General features: G+C 44.0%; 1 non-coding gene across 1 annotated transcript; it reads left to right on the top strand.

Moving 5' to 3' along the window:
- Positions 1-15,374: 15,374 nt before the first annotated feature.
- LOC125596388 lies at positions 15,375-15,530 on the top strand. Its single transcript, XR_007331027.1, has one exon. It is a non-coding gene; the product is annotated as a 5.8S ribosomal RNA (ribosomal RNA).
- The last annotated feature ends 7,599 nt before the right edge of the window (positions 15,531-23,129 follow it).

Genomic DNA, 23,129 nt, shown 5'->3' with positions numbered 1-23,129 from the left:
AGATTATGATAGGGTTCATGATATGGTAGCTGATGCATTCGTAGCTCATGATGAAGATGAAGAACCTAATATAGATGCAAAAAAGTTTTACGGAATGTTAAACGCGGCGAATCAACCACTTTACAGTGGTTGTAGAGAAGGTCTCTCTAAATTGTCGTTGGCTGCTAGAATGATGAATATTAAAACTGATCACAATCTACCTGAAAGTTGCATGAACGAATGGGCGGACTTGTTTAAAGAGTATTTGCCGGAAGACAATGTGTCTGCTGATTCTTATTATGAGATTCAGAAATTAGTTTATAGTCTTGGGTTGCCTTCGGAGATGATAGATGTCTGCATCGACAACTGCATGATCTATTGGGGAGATGATGAGAAGCTAGAAGTATGTCGATTCTGCAAGAAGCCACGATTCAAGCCGCAAGGACGGGGACGTAATAGGGTACCGTACCAAAGGATGTGGTACCTACCAATTACAGACAGATTGAAAAGATTGTATCAATCAGAGCAGACTGCTGCAAAGATGAGATGGCATGCCGAGCATACTCAGACGGATGGTGAGATGACTCATCCATCAGATGCAAGAGCCTGGAAACATTTCAACAAAGTACATCCGGATTTTGCTAGCAATAGCCGGAATGTGTATCTCGGATTATGCACAGATGGATTTAGTCCGTTCGGAATGTCAGGGAGACAATATTCATTGTGGCCAGTCTTTCTTACGCCATACAACCTGCCACCGGAGATGTGCATGCAACGGGAGTTGCTATTCTTGACGATATTGATACCTGGTCCGAACCATCCAAAAAGGTCCCTGGATGTTTTCCTACAACCACTGATAAAAGAGTTGAAGGATTTGTGGTCAACAGGGGTGAGGACGTATGACTGTTCAACGAAGACGAATTTTACGATGCGAGCTATGCTTTTGTGGACCATAAGTGACTTTCCTGCATATGGGATGTTGTCTGGATGGACTACACATGGGAGATTAGCTTGTCCATATTGTAATGGAACGACAGATGCGTTTCAACTGAAGAATGGTAGGAAGACAAGTTGGTTTGATTGTCATCGTCGATTTCTTCCCATTGGCCATCCTTACCGAAGAAACAAGAATTTGTTTAGGCACAAAAGGGTTGTGAGAGACACTTCTCCACCATATCTAACTGGAGAACAAATTGAAGCACAAATCGACTACTACGGAGCTAACGAAACAGTTCGTTGGGGTGGTAATTGGCATGTCCCTCGTAATATGCCTGATTCTTACGGTGTTCATCACAACTGGCACAAGAAGAGTATATTTTGGGAGTTGCCATATTGGAAGGATCTTCTTCTGCGCCACAACCTCGATGTGATGCATATAGAGAAGAATTTCTTTGAGAACATCATGAATACAATATTGAATGTCCCAGGGAAGACAAAAGACAACATAAAATCGAGGTTGGACTTGCCGGATATTTGCTCAAGAAGCGAGTTACATATTAAAAGCAATGGACAAGTTCCCGTTCCGATATTCAGACTGTCTTCAGAAAAAAAGTCGGTGTTGTTCAACTGGGTGGCATCAGAAGTGAAGTTCCCCGATGGGTATGTTTCAAATCTCTCTAGATGTGTTGAAAAGGGTCAAAAGTTCTCTGGGATGAAGAGTCATGATTGTCATGTCTTTATGCAACGACTACTGCCCTTTGCATTTGCGGAGCTACTTCCAACAAACGTACATGAAGCACTTGCAGGTTCGTAGTGTTTTATATCACAATAATTTTATAACGGTCTAGTTTGCAAAATAATATACGACTAACAATGTGTTTAATTGTTTTTGGAATATAAAAGGCATTGGAGCATTTTTCAGGGATCTGAGCACACGCACTCTTAAAGAAGAAGTTGTAGAACAGCTTCAGGAGAACATTCCCATCTTATTGTGCAACTTGGAGAAGATATTTCCTCCTGGATTTTTTGACGTCATGGAGCATCTAGCTGTCCACCTCCCATATGAAGCATTGCTTCGTGGACCTGTACATTACGGATGGATGTATCAGTATGAGCGAGCCATGAAATATTTGAAGGGAAAAGCAAAGAACCTCGCCAAAGTTGAAGGTTCTATAATTGCTGGAAGTTTGACGGAAGAAGTTTCTCACTTCACATCGTACTACTTTGCGTCAAAAGTACGTACCCGTAGAAGAGCTCCAAGAAGATATGATGATGGTGGAGTTGCGCCAACATATGCAGTTGCTGGTGTTCCAGACATCTTTAGCCAGATTGGACGACTCGGTGGGAAGTCTAAAGAGGTTTGGTGGTCGAGTGAACAAGACGCTCATAGTGCACACACCTATATTCTACTCAATTGCGAGGATCCATTGATGCGTTATTTTGAAAGGTAACATATATGGACACTTCAAAACACATATAATTAATTATATAATTGCAAGAGATTCATTCCTATGAAATGTGATTAATTTTACAGCCTATTTGTTTCTCAAGTCGAAGAAACATTTCCTGGTATATCCACAAGTGACGTAGACAAAAGGAAAGATCAGCACTTCATTAAGTGGTTGCGGAATCAGGTATTATAACTCAAACTATTTTTTCATACATGATTTGTATTTTAATGTTCTCTTTATTTTTGCAGGTTGATTATGACGACGATGCAGATTATCCTAAGTGGTTACACGAAGTAATTCAATCTCCACTTGTAAAGGTCACCACATCACAGATGTATTTCACACGAGGCTACACTTTTCACACATATGAGTATGGTAGACAGCGGGCGACCAGTAACTATGGAATATGTGTGAAAGGGGAAACAGATTTCTACGGGATCTTGACGGAGATTATTGAAGTCGAATTTCCAGGGATACTGAAGCTGAAATGCGTCATCTTCAAATGTGAATGGTTCGACCCCGTCGTCAACAGAGGTGTTCGGTCTAACAAATTTGGTGTAGTTGATGTCAACGGTGGACGTCGGTACAACAAATTCGAGCCTTTCATCTTAGCTTCACAAGCAGACCAAGTTAGCTTCCTTCCATACCCTCGGATGAGAGATTCGGGTATAAATTGGTTAGCAGTGATCAAAGTTACACCTCGAGGACGAATCATCAGTGGAGAAGAACCACCATTGCAAGAAGAACAGATAAATGAAGTCGAGGAACCTGAACAAGAAGTTGATGACATCCTTCTCATTGATCCGCATAATCACGAATACGAAGATCTTACCGATGATGCCACAGACGAAGCTGTAGAAGACGAGTTTAATGAAAATGATGATATTTCTAGTGATGACGAGAATGTCGATGTATCCGATTGATGTATTTGATTTTGTGTAGTTTGTTTTATGAATAAGGTAATGTGAGAGTTTGTTTTATGAATAAGGTAATGTGGGAGTTTGTTTTATGAATAAGAAATTGTGGGAGTTTGTTTTATAAATAAGTAAATGTGGGAATTGTGGTTTGGAATGAAAATAAAGATGGGGTTTGGAATATATGAAGTAGAAGATAAGGAATATGGGGTTTTGGGGTTTGGGGTTTCGGATTTTAGGGAATTAAACGAAATACTCGTTAATTCCTCGTAAGTTGACGTCGAATGTACGACGTAATCCTCGTTTATTCCACGTAGGACAGAATCGTCGTAAAGACCTCGTTATCTTACGTGGAAATAACGACGAAACAAAAAAAAATAAAGAAAGCGAAACCCGTTAATTCCACGTAGGACGGAATCGTCGTAAAGACCTCGTTATCTTACGTGGAAATAACGACGAAACTAAAAAAAATAAAGAAAGCGAAACCCGTTAATTCCACGTAGGACGGAATCGTCGTAAAGACCTCGTAAGGTAAATAGACGTAAATACCACGTAAAGTAAATGACGAAGGAGGCACTCTTTAATTCCACGTAGGATGATTTCGTCGTAAACACCTCGTAACAAAAATCGTCGTAAAAACCTCGTAGAATAAAAACTAGAAAAAAAAAGGAAAAGAAGAGAGACACCAGATTTACATGTAGCAAGACTTCCAGCAATTATAATACTTAAGTCTCGCCCACATAAATTCTAATATCTTCTTCTCTTTCTTTTTTTCCAAATATTTCTAATTTGGTGAAAAGCGGGACTAGCTACTTCCTCATAGTATAAAAACTAGAAAAAAGAAAAAAAGAAAGATACTGGAATTATATGTGGCGAGACTTAAGTCTCACCCACATAAATTCTAATATCTTCTTTTCTTTTTTTTTTTCAAATATTTCTAATTTGAAAAGTATTTTGGTGAGGAGTGTGATTTGAGATAGGGTGTGTTTTGTGAGTTTGTGTGTGGTTTGAGAAGGAAAGTTGTGGGTATTTATAGAAAATATAGGCTCGCTAATTCCTCGTAACTGGTTAACTCGTTAATTCCACGTAACCTAGTTCGTCGTAAAAACGTCGTTAACGAAAACGCGGGCCTTTGTATTTCGTCGTATTTCGTCGTAAAAAACGTCGTTAACGAAAACGCGGGCCTTTGTATTTCGTCGCTATTTCGTCGTAACTGAAAACGCGGGCCTCTGTAATTCCTCGTAAGTTTACGAGGAAATTACGAGGACAAGTAATCTTATATATATCCCGAGCGAGCTCGCTCCGTCTTTCCTCTCCACTTCCTCTCCACTTCCTCCCTAATTCGTAGCAATGGTAAGTCTCCTAATTCCTCTCTAGTTTGATTAGTTTAGGATAGATTAGGTGGTTAGTATAGGGAATTTAGATAGGTTTACGGATCTTATGTTATTTAGTATTAGGTGGAATTTAGATATGTTTACGAAAATTTAAAAATTAAATTTTTTTCTCAGGTTCGAAAAGGTAGACTTACTGCCCATTACAGAGAGATGTTCGGTGAGCCGGGTAGTCGTTTAGACCCGTCGTCTTCTTCAGCTCCCGGTTCTTCGGGTCAGGAGACTGTCCCCGAGACTCAGTACACTCAGAGAGTCATTGGATCTCCTTCTTCTAGTGCACCATCGGTTCTTCACGTGCCTCCCCAGATGCCTCCTCCTCCTGTGCCTCCTACGATGCCGGCACCTCCGATGCCCGCGGCCGAGATTCATCCCGATTTGATGGTGCCTCCGAGTGCTCCTTACTCGCAGTACACCGTAGAGGACATTCTCCGTCTGCCAGGCAGAGAAGGTTTACCAGTCATCGACCCCGACCGACCGGACGGAACTTTATGGTATGTTTCATTATTTTTTTATTCTTTTTAAATTATTTTATAACTTTAAAAAATAATTTATATTTTAAATTTGTATTTTTCAGGTGGGGGATTGACGGATGTCTTGCATCGGACGTAACCGACACGATAAAAGGTTACTTCTCCATGGCACATCCGAACTGGAAAATGACGCCCCACTACGTCAGAAAGACGTGGTTCAAAATTTACGCTGTAAGTTCTATTAATTAAATATATATCTTTAAATTTTTTAATTATTTATATATATATTTTTTTCTGAAAAACTAATTATAAATTATTTTTTCCAACAGCAAAAATATAATTGGGCCTTCGGGATCACTGAGAGGGTGAGGAAGAAGTTTGAAGCGAAGGCGAAAGTTCGCTTGTTGGACACGGTCTCCAACTGGAAGGGTGACTGGATCGTGAAGGGGTATGAGCGTGGCAAACCCGCTGAGCTCACCACGGATGTCTGGGATGGCCTCATCCGATATTGGCGTCTTCCTGATTCCATTAGAATCGCCCAGTCTTGCTCTAACTCCCGTAACACAGTCGATGAGCACGGGAACGGGCCGATGCTTCACACTACGGGCCAAAAACCCCACGCTGGTGTCCGTTTGGAAATGGTAATTAAAAATTTAATTATATTAAATTTTTAGTATATTTTTATATATATATTCTAATTAACAACTTTCTTAAATGTTTTTTTAGGCCAAAGAGACGGGAGAATTCCCGTCTCTTATGCAACTTTACGAGAGGACCCACAAGAACAAGGCGGGCCGATTTATAGATGGCAAGTCCGAACAAATCTACAACGATTTGGCTGCTCGGGTTGAAGAACGCCAGACCCAGCTGACCCAACAGTCCACCGATGGATTACCCGTCACCTTATCCACACCTGAAGTGGATAAGCTTTACGAGGAGGTAAATTTTCTAAAATTTTAATTTTTTTAAATATTCATTTAATTTAACTTTAAATTTTTACTAACAAAATTTATTTTTTGTTTTTAAGGTTGTCCCTAAAAAAAAGGGACGGACGTTGGGGATTGGTTCCGTCAACGATGTTCCGAGAGCGACATCGTCTTATGTTCAGCGACGGGATGATGAAGTCGCTCAGCTGCGTAGGGAGTCCGAAGAGCTGCGTAGAGAGTCTACTGAGCTGCGTAGAGATTCTACTCAGCTGCGATCTCGTATGGGTGGACTCGAGGGCTTCTTGGACGTTGTAGCGGCCACAAATCCGGAATGGGCGACTTTGTTGAGGACCATGCGACAAGAAAATCCTATCCCAGGCCAGTCACCGACCGACGACTCACATGCCGAGGCGGATGTTCAGGCGAGGAGTGATGAATTCTACGAGGCGATTAATTAACGACCACCCAAGTTCTTTTTAATTTCGGTTCTTGTATTATGAATTCAAAACTTATTTATAAATAAAATATTTTGGTTTTGATTTTTTTAGAATTTTAATTTCATTAATAATTTAAATAATTTAAATTATATTTATTATAATTTTTTATATTTCTATAAAATAATGAAACGAAGTAAATTCGTAGCTAATTTTGCGGCTTCTTTACGTGAAAGATTAACGTGGTTTTTACGAGGAAACGTTTGGAAATCTATCAAGGTTTTTACGTTTTCTTTACGTGGAAAGTTTTCAAGGTATTTACGTCAATTTTACGAGTATTTATTTACGTGTGTCTTACGAGGAAAGATTTTCGTGGTAATTACGAGGAATGTTAGCGACGTCCTTACGAGGAATCTTTACGTGGTCTTTACGAGGAAAATTAGCGACGTCCTTACGAGGAATCTTTACGTGGTCTTTACGACGAAATATCCTCCTTCGCTTTTACGACGAAATTATTTCCTCGCTAACTTACGACGATTTAGCGAGGATATATGCGTTACGACAAACATATAACGACGAAACGGGTTTCCTCGCTAATTCGTCGTAACACTGCTTTTACGACGAATTAGCGAGGAAAACTGCCCTCGTAAAACTTGTGTTTTCTTGTAGTGGTGTGCTGACGGACACCGGACGTCCTGTGTGTGCTGACGGACACCCACAGACGTCCTGTGTGTACTGAACAGACAGCCCACATGGGCCAAAATCACCCGAACAGTCCACGGGAAGGGCCATCGTGTTGAGAGCAAGGACCAGCGTGCTGATATGTGTACTGATGGACAGCCACGGACGTCCTGTGTGTGCTGACGGACACACACAGACACACACGGACAGCCAGAGACGTCCTGTGTGTGCTCACGGACAGCCACGAACGTCCTGTTTGTGCTGGCGGACACCCACGGAAGTCCTGTGTGTACTGAACAAACAGCCCACGTGGGCCAAAATCACCCAAACAGTCCACGGGAAAGGGCCAGCGTGCTGAGTCCAAGGACCAACGTGCTGATATGTGTACTGATGGACAGCCACGGACGTCCCGTGTGTGCTGACGAACACACACGGACAGCCACGGACATCCTGTGTGTGCTGATGGACACACACAGAGGTCCTGTGTGTGCTGATGGACACACACGGACGTCCTGTGTGTGCTGACGGACACACACAGACAGCCACAGACGTCCTGTGTGTGGTGACGGACAGCCACGAACGTCCTGTGTGTGCTAGCGGACACCCACGGACAGCCTATGTGTACTGAACAAACAGCCCACTTGGGCCAAAATCACCCAAACAGTCCACGAGAAGGGCCAGCGTGCTGAGTCCAAGAACCAACGTGCTGATATGTGTACTGATGGACAGCCATGGACGTCCTGTGTGTGCTGACGGACACACACGGACATACACGGACAGCCACGGACGTCCTGTGTGTGCTGGCGGACACCCACAGACGTCCTGCGTGTACTGAACAGACAGCTCACGTGGGCCAAAATCACCTGAACCGTCCACGGGAAGGGTCAGCGTGCTGAATCCAAGGACCAACGTGCTTATATGTGTACTGATGGACAGACACAGACGTCCTGTGTGTGCTGACGGACACACACGGACAGCCACAGACGTCTTGTGTGTGCTGACGGACACACACGGACGTCCTGTGTGTGCTGACGGACACACACGGACGTCCTGTGCGTGCTGACGGACACCCACGGACGTCCTGTGTGTACTGAACAGGCAGCCTACATGGGCCAAAATCACCCGACCAGTCCATGGGAAGGGTCAGCGTGCTGAGTCCAAGAACCAACGTGCTGATATGTGTACTGATGGACAGCCACCGACGTCCTGTCTGTGTTGACGGACCCACACGGACACACACGAACAACCACAGACAGCCACGGACGTCCTGTGTGTGCTGGCGGACACCCACTGACGTCTTGTGTGTACTGAACACACAGCCCACGTGGGCCAAAATCACTCGAACAGTCCACAGGAAGGGCCAGCGTGCTGAGTCCGAGGACCAGCATGCTGAGTCCAAGGACCAGCGTGCTGATATGTGTACTGATGGACAGCCACGGACACACACGGACAGCCACGGACGTCCTGTGTGTGCCGACGGACAGCCACGGACAGCCACGAATGTCCTGTGTGTGCTGGTGGACACCCACGGACGTCCTGTGTGTACTGAACAGACAGCCCACGTGGGCCAAAATCACCCAAACAGTCAACGGGAAGGGCCAGCGTGCTGAGTCCAAGGACCAGCGTGCTGATACGTGTACTGATGGAAAGCTACAGATGTTCTGTGTGTGCTGATGGACACACACGGACACACATGGACAGCCACGGACGTCCTGTGTGTGCTGACGGACACACACGAACGTCCTGTGTGTACTGACCAGACAGCCCACATGGGCCAAAATCACCCACGGACAGTCAAAATCACCCGATAAGCCAAAAATTCAAAAATTAATATTTTTGAAGAATGTTTTCTGAAAGGAAACATCAAAAATATGTCAAAAAAGAGTTTAGTATGTCAAGTGTTGATCAAAAGTTGTAGCATGCAAAAGACATGGTTAGAAGCAAAAGAAAATCATGAAACTTTACCAGAAACTAGCTTTGACCATTCTTATGAGGCATGAAAAAAATCAGATTCAAATTCTAAGTATTTGTTTTTTTACATTAAAAATACTGCCGGAACACAACCAATGTCTACTGTTGACAGACTGAAAAAAAGTGTTTTGTCTATATAAGGGGTAGGCACTCTTCTGAGCCTACCCTCAGTACCCGAAGGGGTATGTAGTGTTGGACTGCTCGGTCCAACACTATCGATGGCTGGGTTGAGGTCAATGGCCGCATTGTCTCCGGTGAATTTTCCTGTAACTTTTCCGGCAAATTTTCCGGCGGACCGTTTTGCCTCTAACTTCAAATTTTCGGGCTTGTGTGGTCTTGGCCAGGTTTCATCCGTCTTCCAGTTGCTCTTTTGATTACATCTCAAGAGTGGTTGGAAAAATTGATGTTAGCGGGGCAAATGAACATTCGGCGTATGAGTGGTGATTGGATAGCTAGTGTGTTGTAGGCTCTGTGCTCGCGCACCCAACTACATACCAACTATCCTCTTCAGTTTCTTCACTAGCATACTTTTATGCTTGTTGAACTGATCAGGGGCCTGTGTTGCGTACCTATCTGCAAGGAATTGTTAAGCTTTGCTTAAAATGTTGTTTGCGGCATCTCCTTCAGTGGGGAAGTCGTGAACACATAAGCCGGCACTTGTGATCCTTGCGTCTTTGCACAATTTATGCATTGTTCACAAAGGTGAATAAGCTGTTTGCTGAGATCTCGGTTGCGGAAATATTATGGTGGTGACTCGAAGAAATTCTGTCCCGCTAAGCACGTTTGTCTCCGGACAAAAGATGACGGTCAAGTCTGCGTCTGTTCCCATTTTCCATGTGTTTGCGGGAATATGACGTGGTCTTGCCCTGATTTATGAATACGGAGAGAGCTTTCAACAAACTCAAGGAGGCATTGACTACGGCACCAGTTCTTGCCTTACCTCAGCCGGGTAAGCCATATGTTGTGTATACTGACGCATCGCGGGTAGGATTAGGGTGTTTGTTAATGCAAGAAGACAGAGTCATTGCATACACCTCAAGACAGTTGAAGAAGCACGAGGAGAACTACCCCACACACGATCTGGAGATGGCGGCCGTTGTTTTTGCATTAAAGATATGGCGCTCGCATCTTTATGGAGAGAAAGTTCAGGTATTTACGGATCACAAAAGCCTTAAATACTTGTTCACTCAGGCGGATCTGAATTTGCGACAAAGACGGTGGATGGAATTCATTGCAGACTACGACGTTCAGATTCAGTATCACCCAGGAAAAGCAAACGTGGTAGCAGATGCATTGAGTCGACGAAGAGCTGTAGTAGACTCAGAGCGAGATTTGGAGAAGTTATCAGACGAATTTATGAAGGTAACTTTAGCTGCACTGGAAGGAGAATCTAGTGAACCATTGGGAATGCAAGCCGTGAACCAAGCCAGTTTGATACAACGTATTCGAGGAGCGCAGCAGCAAGACGAGAACCTGAAGATCATCATGGAGCAGCTACAAGAGCAAGGAGGGCCAAATGCTAGTGGATATCATATGGCAGAAGACGGAACATTGCTACTCAACAGAAGAATCACTGTGCCAAAGGAGGGAGGATTCAAGGAAGAAATTCTCAAGTTAGCGCATCAGTCACTTTTGAGTATACATCCTGGAAGCACCAAGATGTATAGAGATATGAGGAGATATTACCATTGGCCAGGAATGAAGAAGTCAGTAGCAAGATGGGTAGCGCAGTGTCAAGTTTGCCAGCAAATCAAAGCCGAACACCAAGTGCCAGGAGGGTTACTTCAAAGCTTACCTATTCCCGAGTGGAAGTGGGATTCGGTGTCCATGGATCTAATCACAGGATTACCAGTGGCCAGAGGAAGATCAAACAATGCAATTTGGGTTATCATGGATCGGCTGACAAAGGTAGCACATTTGTTAGCAATCAGAGACACAGACAAGACGGAGACATTGGCGGAACTTTACATCAATCAGATTTTGAAGCTACACGGAGTACCAGCAAACATTGTCTCAGATCGAGATCCAAGATTTACAGCAGCATTCTGGAGAACATTGCAAGGAGCGTTGGGTACGGAGTTGCACATCAGTACTGCATTTCACCCAGAAACGGACGGGTAGACGGAGAGGACCATCCGGACAATAGAGGATATGCTACGTTTGTGTATTCTCGATTGGTCAGGTACGTGGGAGAACTATCTACCTTTGATAGAATTTTCCTACAACAATAGTTTCCACGTCAGCATTGCAATGTCACCATACGAGGCATTGTATGGAAGACCCTGTCGAACACCTCTATGTTGGATGGAATTTGGGAGAACGAAGATTATTCGGACAAGGAGTCATTGAAGAAACATTGGAGAAGCTGCAAGTCATCCGAGCAAACATGAAGAAGGCACAGGATAAACAGAAGAAGTACGCAGATCAAAGAAGGCGAGAAGTAGTATTTGCAGTTGGAGATATGGTCTATCTCAAGGTATCAGCTCAGAAAGGAAAGGATCATTTCGGCAAAGTCGGGAAGTTAGCAGTTCGTTTCATTGGTCCATACCGGATCATTGGAAGAGTAGGAGAAGTAGCTTACAGGCTAGAGCTGCCAGAAGACATGAATTTACACCCTGTATTTCATGTATCTATGCTGAGAAGGCACATTCGATATCCTGATTCTATCGAGCCTGAGAGAATTTCAGAGGACAAATCTCACATATCCAGAAGAGTCGATAAGCATCGGGGAACGACGATTGAAGAAGCTGAAGAATAGGGAGATTCCTCAAATCCAAGTCTTTTGGGGAAGACAAAACCGCTTGGTGATAACATGGGAAGATGAAGACGGATTTCGTCAGAACTATCCAGAGTTCTTCGAAGATGAAGCGGCGACGTCATCAGCACCTTAGAATTTGGGGACGAATTCTAATGAGTGGGGGAGAATGTAATGACCCTGCTCATAAGTAGAAAAGTCAAAGACCTTGACCTTAGTCGTGGTAGAAACGAGGAACGGTCATGGTCGAAAGACAGTTTTATGCCGGTACGAGAAAATCGATAAAAACCGAGCAAGAGGAGATCGACGTTTTGAAACCGAAGAAGGAGAAGCATTGTCTAAGTAAATCAAGGAATGAGTTTTCTCATTTGAAGAAGAGGTTTAGAAGTTGTTGACATGGCGAAGAAAGTGAAGACGCGATGACATGGCGACCACCGATTGGATTCGGAGGAGTGACGGAGCGATACGCGTGGCAAACTCTCATTGGCTGGAAGAAGACTTGGCGACCAAGTTATGAAGCTTCTAGAAGACGAGACTTGGCGACCAAGCAACGGGAAAACTTGGGGAGAAAGGTAAAAACCTTCTGGAAGCAAGGTTACTTGCTGCGGAAGTTTCGTAGTGGGACATGTGTCCATTTTTCCTCATGCATGTGTGCCATTTGTCTAGCCCAGCCTCAGTCCTCCATTTCTATAAATACCAGACCCCTCCCTTTCATTTTTCTCATTCAAAACCGTGAGAGCTTACCTTAGAGAGAGAGTGGTGAGTTAGAGAGAAAACCGAGAAAAAGAGTGTTTTCGGGTAATTTTTAGTTAGCGTTTTTGGGGAGATAGCTAGGGGTACTGGATAGTCTTTGTAGCCAGTAGCCAAGGTGGGTTTCCTGTGTGTTTCTTGTGTGTGTGTTTTGTATGCAGGTTCGAGCTTGACCAACGGGTCTTAAACGGAGACTCGGGGCATAGTTAATCGATTTTCTGCAGGGCCCCGGGGAAAGTGTGTGCTGCATGCATACATGTTGTGTGATTGATTGTTTGTTTGTTTAGTTGTCACTCGCTTAGTTATTTAGTTTTAGTCTAGACTTAGGTGCATCGAGGTTTGAGGTTAAGCTCCCTCATGCTAAAGTAGTGTTTGTGTGTGTGTTTGTCTAGACTAGGGTGAGTGATTGTTATGCTTTGAGTCTAGATGTGCGTGGAGGTTAGAGGTGGAGCTCCCTCATGCTTGTTGCTTGTTTGTGTGGCATCTAGACTAAAGCATGGGCCATCTCGGGGTTAGATTAGGGAAAGCCTAATTCTCCGAAGGTGTTCGAGACCATGGAGTTAGATTGGGCGATACCCAATTCTCTAGTGGTGGAGTGACCTACTCTCCATGGCTTGTCACGTGAAGTGGGTCGCGCCCATGGACAAGCGCTGCATGACGATGCGGCCCGGGTTAGATTGGGAGAAGCCTAATTCCCGGAGATGATGTTTTCCGACCATGTGACTGTTGTGTTTGTGATCGGGAGTGTTCAGTATGGAGATGTGTTAGGGCTCCGATGTGTTGGGATCCCAGGATGTGTGTTATCCGAATTTTTGTTTGTGTAGATCGAGTCTAGGATCGAGTCTAGCTTTCTTTTTGTGTAGTTAGGCCTCGGTGGTGAGACCATTTGTTTTGTTTAGTAATTGCTTGTTTGCTTGCTTGCTTGCTTGTTTGTTTGTTGCTTCTGCTGTGTTGTTTACTAACCAATTGTTGATTGTGTTTGGGGCATGGGCTGAAGGGGGTTGTTGTTGTTTATTTTTGGAGTTCACTGAGTAATTCCGATTACTCATCCCCTCTTCTACTATGCAGGTAACCCATAGGTAGGAAGCTTAGGGCGCAGCGGAACGGATAGCGGCCGGTGTAGATTGGAAGTGGCATAAGCATAAGCGGACTATCTTTTGGAATGTATAATTACATTCTTTTCATTTTGACACTAGGCCGTGAGCTCAAACTCTGATATTTTGTATTGTAATGTTTTGTAAAACGCTTTCTACCTATTATTAATAAAATGTATGTTTATATTCGTAGTTGTGTGTTAAATGATACTAGACCTTGTCCGGGTCGACACAACTCGATGATTGAGGTACGGGTTGTGAAGCCTTAGGCCATGACATCAAGGTCATAGCAAACTGGAACGGATTGGTCGAGAGTCTTGACTTGTTCTTGATTCTTGGTCGAACAGGTACGGTGAGCTATACTTGTGGCGCTCCCAGGACGTACCGGGTTAGTCCGGCCTGGTACGGTCCGGGGGTGTTACAGTCGGGGGCATTCGTATTTCATAGTCAAAGGTGAAATTCTTGGATTTATGAAAGGGGAACAACTGCGAAAGCATTTGCCAATGATGTTTTCATTAATCAAGAACGAAAGTTGGGGGCTCGAAGACTATCAGATACCGTCCTAGTCTCAACCATAAACGATGCCGACCAGGGATCAGCGGATGTTGCTTTTAGGACTCTGCTGGCACCTTATGAGAAATCAAAGTTTTTGGGTTTCGGGGGGAGTGTGGTTGCAAGGCTGAAACTTAAAGGAATTGACGGAAGGGCACCACCAGGAGTGGAGCCTGCGGCTTAATTTGACTCAACACGGGGAAACTTACCAGGTCCAGACATAGTAAGGATTGACAGACTGAGAGCTCTTTCTTGATTCTATGGGTTGTGGTGCATGGCCGTTCTTAGTTGGTGGAGCGATTTGTCCGGTTAATTCTGTTAACGAACGAGACTTCAGCCTGCTAACTAGCTACGTGGAGGCATCCCTTCACGGCCGGCTTCTTAGAGGGACTATGGCCGTTTAGGACAAGGAAGTTTGAGGCAATAACAGGTCTGTGATTCCCTTAGATATTCTGGGCCGCACGCGCGCTACACTGATGTATTCAACGAGTTCACACCTTGGCCGACAGGCCCGGGTAATCTTTGAAATTTCATCCTGATGGGGATAGATCATTGCAATTGTTGGTCTTCAACGAGGAATTCCTAGTAAGAGCGAGTCATCAGCTCGCGTTGACTACGTCCCTGCCCTTTGTACACAACGCCCATCGCTCCTACCGATTGACTGATCCGGTGAAGTGTTCGGATCGCGGCGACGTGGGTGGTTTGCCGTATGCGACGTCGCGGGAAGTACACTAAACCTTTTCATTTAGAGGAAGGAGAAGTCGTAACAAGGTTTCCATAGGTGAACCTGCAGAAGGATCATTGTCGTACTCTGGAAACAGAACTACCTGAGAACGATGAAACATCACTTTCGGTAGGCCGGTTTCTTACTGTGCCTGCCGATTCAGTGGTTATGCGTTCATCCATGCCCAAGACTTCAATTTTGGTTGGATCGTACGCATAGCTTCCGGATAACACCCAAACCCCATCACAAAAAGTGTCAAGGAAAATGCAACTAAACAGCCTGCTTTCACCAACCCGGAGACGGTGTTTGTTCGGAAGCAGTGCTGCAATGTAAAGTCTAAAATGACTCTCGGCAACGGATATCTCGGCTCTCGCATCGATGAAGAACGTAGCAAAATGTGTTACTTGGTGTGAATTGCAGAATCCCGTGAACCATCGAGTCTTTGAACGCAAGTTGTGCCCCAAGCCTTCTGGCCGAGGGCACGTCTGCCTGGGTGTCACAAATCATCGTCCCCCCCATCCTGTCAAGGGTTTGGCCATGATGGAAAAGTTCCTCACAAACTTTCGATAATACCCAGCCAATCCTAGAAAGCTTCGAACCTCGGTAGCGCTGGTAGGGCGTGGCCAGTCCTTAACTACTTTAACCTTTTCAGGATCTACTGCAACTCCCTTCTCTGACACTCGATGACCAAGGAATCCAATCTCCCTTTTCCAGAAACTACATTTACTAAACTTGGCGAACAACTTATGGCTTCTTAATCACTCTAACACCTTTTGGAGGTGCTCTGCATGTTCCTCTTTACTCTTGGAATAAATAAGTATATCATCAATAAAGATGATTACAAATTTATCCAAGTAATCACGAAATAAATCATTCATCAAGCGCATGAAAGCAGCCGACACATTAGTAAGACCAAAAGGCATTACCACAAATTCATAGTGGCCATACCGGGTCCTAAAAGACGTCTTCATGATTTCGGACTCTGATATTGGGATTTGATGATATCCCGATGCCAAATCTATCTTTGAGAACCAGCTTGCCCCATGAAGCTGATCCAACAATTCATCGATCCTTGGCAAGGGATACTTGTCCTTTACTGTAACATTGTTAATCCCTCTATAATCGATGCATAACTGCATGGTACCGTCTTTCTTCTTTACAAATAAGACTGTGCTCCCCATGGTGAAGAACTCGGTCTGATAAATCCTTTTTCTATCAAATCTTCCAACTGCTTCTTTAATTCAGCAAGCTCAGCTGGAGCCATTCGATAAGGTACCTTAGCTATTGGGGCTGCTCCCGGCTCTAATGTAATGGTGAAAGGATCACTTCGTGGTGGGGGCAATCCTTCCAATGGCTGGAATACATCCTGGTATTCTTTTACTACTGCTATCTCTTCCAACTTTGTCCCTTCATTCAATTCTCCTCCAAGGGTAGTTAGAGTTACAAGATAAACCTCGCCCTCGATCAAATCTTTCTCAACTCTTAAGGCAGATACAAGTGACACTCCAGCGCTTGGACATATTCCATAGTATGTCGTTGATGGTTGTCCGCTTTCTTCAAGTGTAATTCTTCCTCGACCACAATCCAACTGTGCGTAGTATCTCGACAGCCAGTCCATGCCCAAAATCACTTCGTGTTGTCCTAAAGGAACAACTAGCAGGTCTGCCAGATATACTGTTGATCCCACATAGATTGGAATCCCAAGTACACAACTATCGGCACAAAGGTTATGGTTCCCAGGGGTTCTAACTGAAACACCTACCTTTACTCTAGTAAAGGTTCCCTTAAAACATGCACATAAACTCCACCAACACACAATGTTCCTAAACAATATTTATTTCACATTTTATATTGCATGCATCAAATTCACACAAACAAGCAATGAGTTAAAACCCTACTTACCTGTGATCAGTCCCTGATGGGGCTGTTGTGGTTCGAGTTTTCCTAACTCTAAAGCATTCACTTGCTTTCCAACTGCCTGGCGCTTCGGGGCTGGTTCAATCGCTAGTCTAGTGGGTGGTGCTGGAAGCGTAACTTGTCTCTTATGGGGACAACTGTTGGCATAATGCCCTTTCTCACCACACGAGAAGCAAGTAATATAATCAGGGGCTTTTCTTCCCTGACTATAAGGACAACTGCTAGAAAAATGTCCTGTACCACCACAAGTGTAACACACATCTGGGCCATTCATAAACCGTCTGTCATTCCTTCTTCCTCGGCCTCTCCCTCGATTAAATTGTCCTTTATTATTCATTCTTCGTACTCCTAGCCCTTCGGTTCTGCGAGATGGCTCTGCATGCTTCATCATGGCTTGCTCCTTTTCCATACCTTCTTCAACATTTACTGCTATCTCTGCCAATTCATAAAGGCTATGAAACATCACTACTTGCAGTCGGCTAGCCAAATCCGCTCGCAATCCTCTTATAAACCTTTGAATTAGTGCACCTTCATTCCTTGCTCCATAAGGAGAATATTTCCTTAGCTTTGTAAATTCTGCCTCATACTCCCTGACTTTCCGGTTGCCTTGAGTTAACTCCAAGAATTGAATCTCCAGCCTGTCTTTTGCTTCAGGTGGGAAGTATTTCCGTTCAAATTCTGTTTTAAAATCTTTCCAGTCGTCTCTCTTCCCATATAGTATTCTTCCACGTTATCCCACCAATCAGAAGCATCTTTGGTCAAGTAGTATACTGCCACATCCTTCTTGAAATTATCAGGGCAGTGGATGGCCCGAAAGTTTTACTCCAAATTCCTAAGCCATGTGTACGCTTCAAAGGGATCTGTTCCTCCAGGATATCTAACGGTTCCAAATTTCTTCATTATTGTGACCATCTTCAGGTAATCAGGAGGGGAGGCTGGACTTCGCTCTGATGATTCACCGGTTCTATGATCAAGTCTATCTGGCAAGCCTTGTACTAATACTATAAGAGGATCAGAACTCCCAGCTGTCCTCTGTTCTTGCCTGCAACGTGGCTCGGGCGTCCTTTCCCGGTGCATGAACTCAGATTCATTTTGCCTTGGATTATGTGTTGTTGCATAATTCCGCCTTGATCCATACATATCAGGTGCTTGATTCCTCTCCCTCAGATCCTCATATCGTTCTTCTTGCTCATAGCCCATATGTAAATCCGTCGGATTTCTCCCGGTCGACTCATGTTCGTGTTCATAGCAATGGTTATTTCCTTGTGCTATCGCAAAATCATCTGTTACCTCAAGGTTTGAATAGACTCTAAGGTTTTCAGAATTACGTTTTCCATATCTTGATGGTGTCATCATTGGCTCCTCACTCCTTATACGTCTTGGAAACATACTGCAGTACAACCCAGGGTAAGTACTAATCTCAACTTATCTAACAAAGGAGCATGTTGGTTTCCTATTCTACCTTTTGCGACACCTTTGACTCGATTAATTATTGAAAACAGGTTCCCAAGTGAGCAAAGTGAACCATGCTCTGATACAACCTTCGTTGTAACACCCCCGATCCGGAATAAATAAAAGTTAATTAGTTTGCCATGCACCAATCAAACAAGAACATGCACGACGAACTAAAGAACTCTAACCAGATCGAAGATACTACTACCACGTGTCCAAACATTTGATCCGAGGTTCCCAGATCAGATCCGAAATCCTAAGATCATATGTCCAAGAACGGGTTTCCTAGCGATTCCAAGTTAAGGCTTTTCAACCCGAGTTTGAAACCGTTAGTTAGTTCGTCCTGGACTAGGACTAGTATCATATGGAATCCAAGCATTTCACAAACCCTTTTTTTTATTCATATATACTTTAAGTTCAACCACATCAAAATTTATACATGCTTGGCCGATGTACAAAACCATATATTTCATATTACAAAACGTACATGTTTGCAAAAGGTAGCAAATCTACACCAACAGCTTTGTGCTCCTCCGATCCCAAATGGAACCTACTACTACGGGTTACCAGCAAAACAAAGAGTCTAATGAGCAACTATTTTTCTCAGTGAGTCGGGTTTCCTAACAATTATTTATCCCCCCCATTATGCATCAAACATTAAGCAACAAGGATCAATTATATTAATAAATATGCAATGCAAAAATAAAGCAATCATGTAAACCAGCATCCACTCTTCACAAGTGGTTAGATCATTATCGATCATCGAGGACTGCCTCTCGCCATTGGTTCCTATCTCGATACGAAGTCCATAACACGTCCCTTCTTGCGCCCATTGACTCTAAACACAAAGTCTAAAAAGCCGATGGCCCGGATAACCCACTTGCCGCATCGACATGCAGCTACACGGTCGAGGGTAGCTAGCGCTATCACACGTGTCTTCGTGTCCTGCCCGGAACTAATTTTGATAAGGCCCCGGACAAGGCACGGGCCTCGAGTGGACACCAATGACTCTCACGACACTCCACCCGAGTGTAGGACTCTCACGGATCAAGTCCGTGGATTTACGGGTTTCCCCGTTAAGATATGATCAAAAATGTTATATTATCTGAGCCGAGGCCCAAACAATATAATGCAATGACATAAGTATATGCAACACAACATCAATGTATCACAATCATGTTATACCCCTCGAGCCGAAGCCCGACGATATAACTCAATATCTCTCAAAAACATTAATCATTATCATATCATTATCAGGCGTCTGCGACGTCTCGCGATGCTGAAGATTTGTTATTCTTTCGTATGCCGCGTTTCGGGCTTGAAATGTTCGCGGGCTTTAAGATGTTTCGCGATGTTGCAAGGGTTTAGTCTTAGCCCTGCGTTTGAGAAACGTTCTTGTTTGACTACGGATGTTCGTAGAAAAAATTGTTGTTCCTGTTTGGATGCTAATAATTTGATTTTCGATCGAGGAATTAGGATTGAGGTGTAGCGTAAATTTATCCATGGGAAGAAGCGTTTTCCTTCATAATGTTTTTTGGAGTGTTGGCCTTCCGAGATCTATTTCGTGCATTTTTGAGGATGTTTTGTATAGCTCTAGAAGCTTTCTTACGAATTTTTCCTTAGATGCCGCGTATTATGGGTAAAATATAGCGGGCTTAAAGTGAATTGTGGAATGTATCAAACTTGGTCGATTGTCGAAAAGTTTAGATTTTCCGTTAACCGTTTGGTTGTTAGGACTTAGTTTCGTTACGAAGAATTTATCATATGATTTCCGACTATGAGCTATACGATAATTTATCATATCATATAACTGACTTTACGAATGTCGTAAATCAGTGATATGTATACATATGTCAAAGTAGCATTGTTTCTGCGGGTTTTACGAGAAGCGTTCCCGCTGTAATTTTGCTCTTAGGTGAAAGTTGCTTGGAGTTACTCATGGAGTGTTACCGAAGTTTATTTCAATACGATCTAGTCGCAGAACGTTTTTTGTAGGTTTTTCGAGAGGATTCTCATGACACATTCGTTTCTTGAACGAATTGGTCAACCAGAGGTGAATCTAGCTAACCATCGGGAGAAAAGTGCTCCTTTTAATGTGCACAATGCTACATCTATTCTCGAGTTTTCTTCGTCGCAAATGTTTTCGATGCTTTTCCGTGACTTACTTGGTACAACGGAAACTGAAAGAAATGCTTTGATGACTGAAGATTTCTCGTAGAAAATTTTTTTAAAACGAAACTGGCTTTCTGAAGCCGGAAAAGGCTTCAATACTTTGGCTAATCGTCGAGTTTCAGTTTGATATTGGTACAAGTTTTCTGTACGCATGATTGCGACAAGAAATGATATATAGTTTTTGAGATTATGTTCATGATCGTCTGAATATGTTGCTAGCGTTTAGACGAATATTAAGATTGTCGTTTGCCTATTTTTGACGATTTGCGGAAGATTTTGAAGTTTGGGAGTATACGAGTATAGTATACGTACCTACTCCCCTTTTTTTTTTTTTTTACGAAAGAAAACGGTTGAAACGATACTTTGAAGGGTTGTGTACGTTTCCTCTTCTGATGTTTGGAATGATCGATAATTCGAGACGATTTATAGATGACGCTTGGACTGTGATTTGGTTGTTTCCACGTTGACGACTTGGGATATGTCGGTTCCGAGAAAATTGCCAGAAACGAATTGGTTTTAAGACGACGTTCATGTCTCTAACTTTTTCTCTCTTTAGGAAGCGAGCTTGATATGCGCGGCGATCGTTCCTCGACTTTCGGAGAGTTTAGATCGGTTTGCAAGATCTTAATCCTCTCAAAGATACAGTTTTGTCTTTTCTCAGTTTTGCTTTCTCATTTCCCTTTCCTCTTCTCGTGTATGTTCGCCATTTCCGATATTGGTGTTTATCCTTTGAAACTTGACATTTATCTTCCGAACTTGACTGTTATCTTCTCCTTAGATAAGACGTCGATTTTCGTAAAAAGGTTCAACATAATCGTATAGTTAAGGCGGCTAAGATGTTAAGTTAAGCGTTGCCGTTTTATACGATTAACCTGAATCCATGCGAGAAAACAAGTCTTTGCGGGTTTTTTTTTTTTTTATCGTAAAGTTTCAATGGTAACTCCGATAGAAACAAGAGACGTATCGATCGAGATTCGAAAGTGAACGCAGAGATGGAGGTAGGGCGAGCAGGAACAAGCCAAGGAGTTTAAGAAGAGTCCTACTTGTTTTTGTCGTAAAATCTCCACCGAAACTCCGATTGAGACGAAACGAAAAGCGTTTCGATGAGGATTCAAAAGACAACCCAAAGGAGGACCTTTCTGAGGCCTTACAGGTCGCTACGTAGCGACTGACAGTCTGACAGGTCGCTACGTAGCGAGTGGAAGCAAGCCGAGAAGAGTCCTACTTGTTTTCGTCGTAAAATTTCAACGGATACTTCGATTGAGACGAAACGAAAAGCAATTCGACAAGGATTCAAAAGACAACCCAAAGTAGGACCTTTCTGAGGCCTTACAGGTCGCTAAGTAGCGACTGACAGTCTGACAGGTCGCTACGTAGCGAGTGGAAGCAAGCCGAGAAGAGTCCTACTTGTTTTCCACGTAAAATCTCAACGGAAACTCCGATTGAGACGAAACGAAAAGCGTTTCAACGAGGATTCAAAAGAGAACCCAAAGGAGAACCTTTATGAGGCCTTACAGGTCGCTACGTAGCGACTGACAGTCTGACAGGTCGCTACGTAGCGAGTGGAAGCAAGCCAAGAAGAGTCCTACTTGTTTTCGTCATAAAATCTCAACGGAAACTCCGATTGAGACGAAACGAAAAGCGTTTTGATGTGGATTCAAAAGAGAACCCAAAGGAGGACCTTTCTGAGCCCTTACAGGTCGCCATGTAGCGAGTGGTGAGTTGGCTTGAGCTTGGTCACTACGTAGCGACCGAGCGGTGTGCGTGCTTGGTCGCTATGTAGCGACCGAGCAGTGTGTGTGCTCGGTCGCTACGTAGCAACCGAGCAGTGTGCGTGCTCGGTCGCTACGTAGCGACCGAGCAGCGTGTGCGTGTACGTAGCGACCGAGCAGTGTGTACGCTCGGTCGCTACGTAGCGACTGTTGGGGTCAAAAACGTTTACGACAAATTTAACATTCAAAACGTCCGAGGAGGAAAATAAGAATTTCTCCGAAGAGTATTTTTCGAAATAGAATCTTTCTTACGAAAAAGCTTTACGGAAGAAAGAATCGAGATGTCCGAGGAAAAGCTCGAAACAGGTCGCTACGTAGCGACCGAGCGTTCGTCCCGCTCGGTCGCTACGTAGCGACCAAGCTCAGCCAAGCTCGGTCGCTACGTAGCGACCGAGCGATCGTCCCGCTCGGTCGCTACGTAGCGACTGAGCTCGAGCCAAAGCTTGGTCGCTACGTAGCGACCGAGCGATCGTCCCGCTCGGTCGCTACATAGCGACCGAGCTCGAGCCAAAGCTCGGTCGCTACGTAGCGACCGAGCTCAAGCCAAAGCTCGGTCGCTACGTAGCGACCGAGCACTCGTCTAACTCGGTCGCTACGTAGCGACCGGGCTTGAGCCAAAGTTTGGTCGCTGTGTAGCGATTGAACCTTTCTGAACATCGATACGACACCAGTCCATGCATTCTCGTCAAACCTTCGAATGCTATCTCCCGAAGACCGTAGCAAGCTCAGTCCATGTTTCCCGCTATTCTAATTCATCGATCAAACTTCGCGGATTAGAAACCGCG

Source organism: Brassica napus, unplaced genomic scaffold, assembly GCF_020379485.1.
Source record: "Brassica napus cultivar Da-Ae unplaced genomic scaffold, Da-Ae ScsIHWf_1200;HRSCAF=1717, whole genome shotgun sequence".
Lineage (NCBI taxonomy): Eukaryota > Viridiplantae > Streptophyta > Magnoliopsida > Brassicales > Brassicaceae > Brassica > Brassica napus.
Note: the sequence above shows the minus strand (reverse complement) of the source record. Positions and strands in the feature narration are given on the sequence as shown.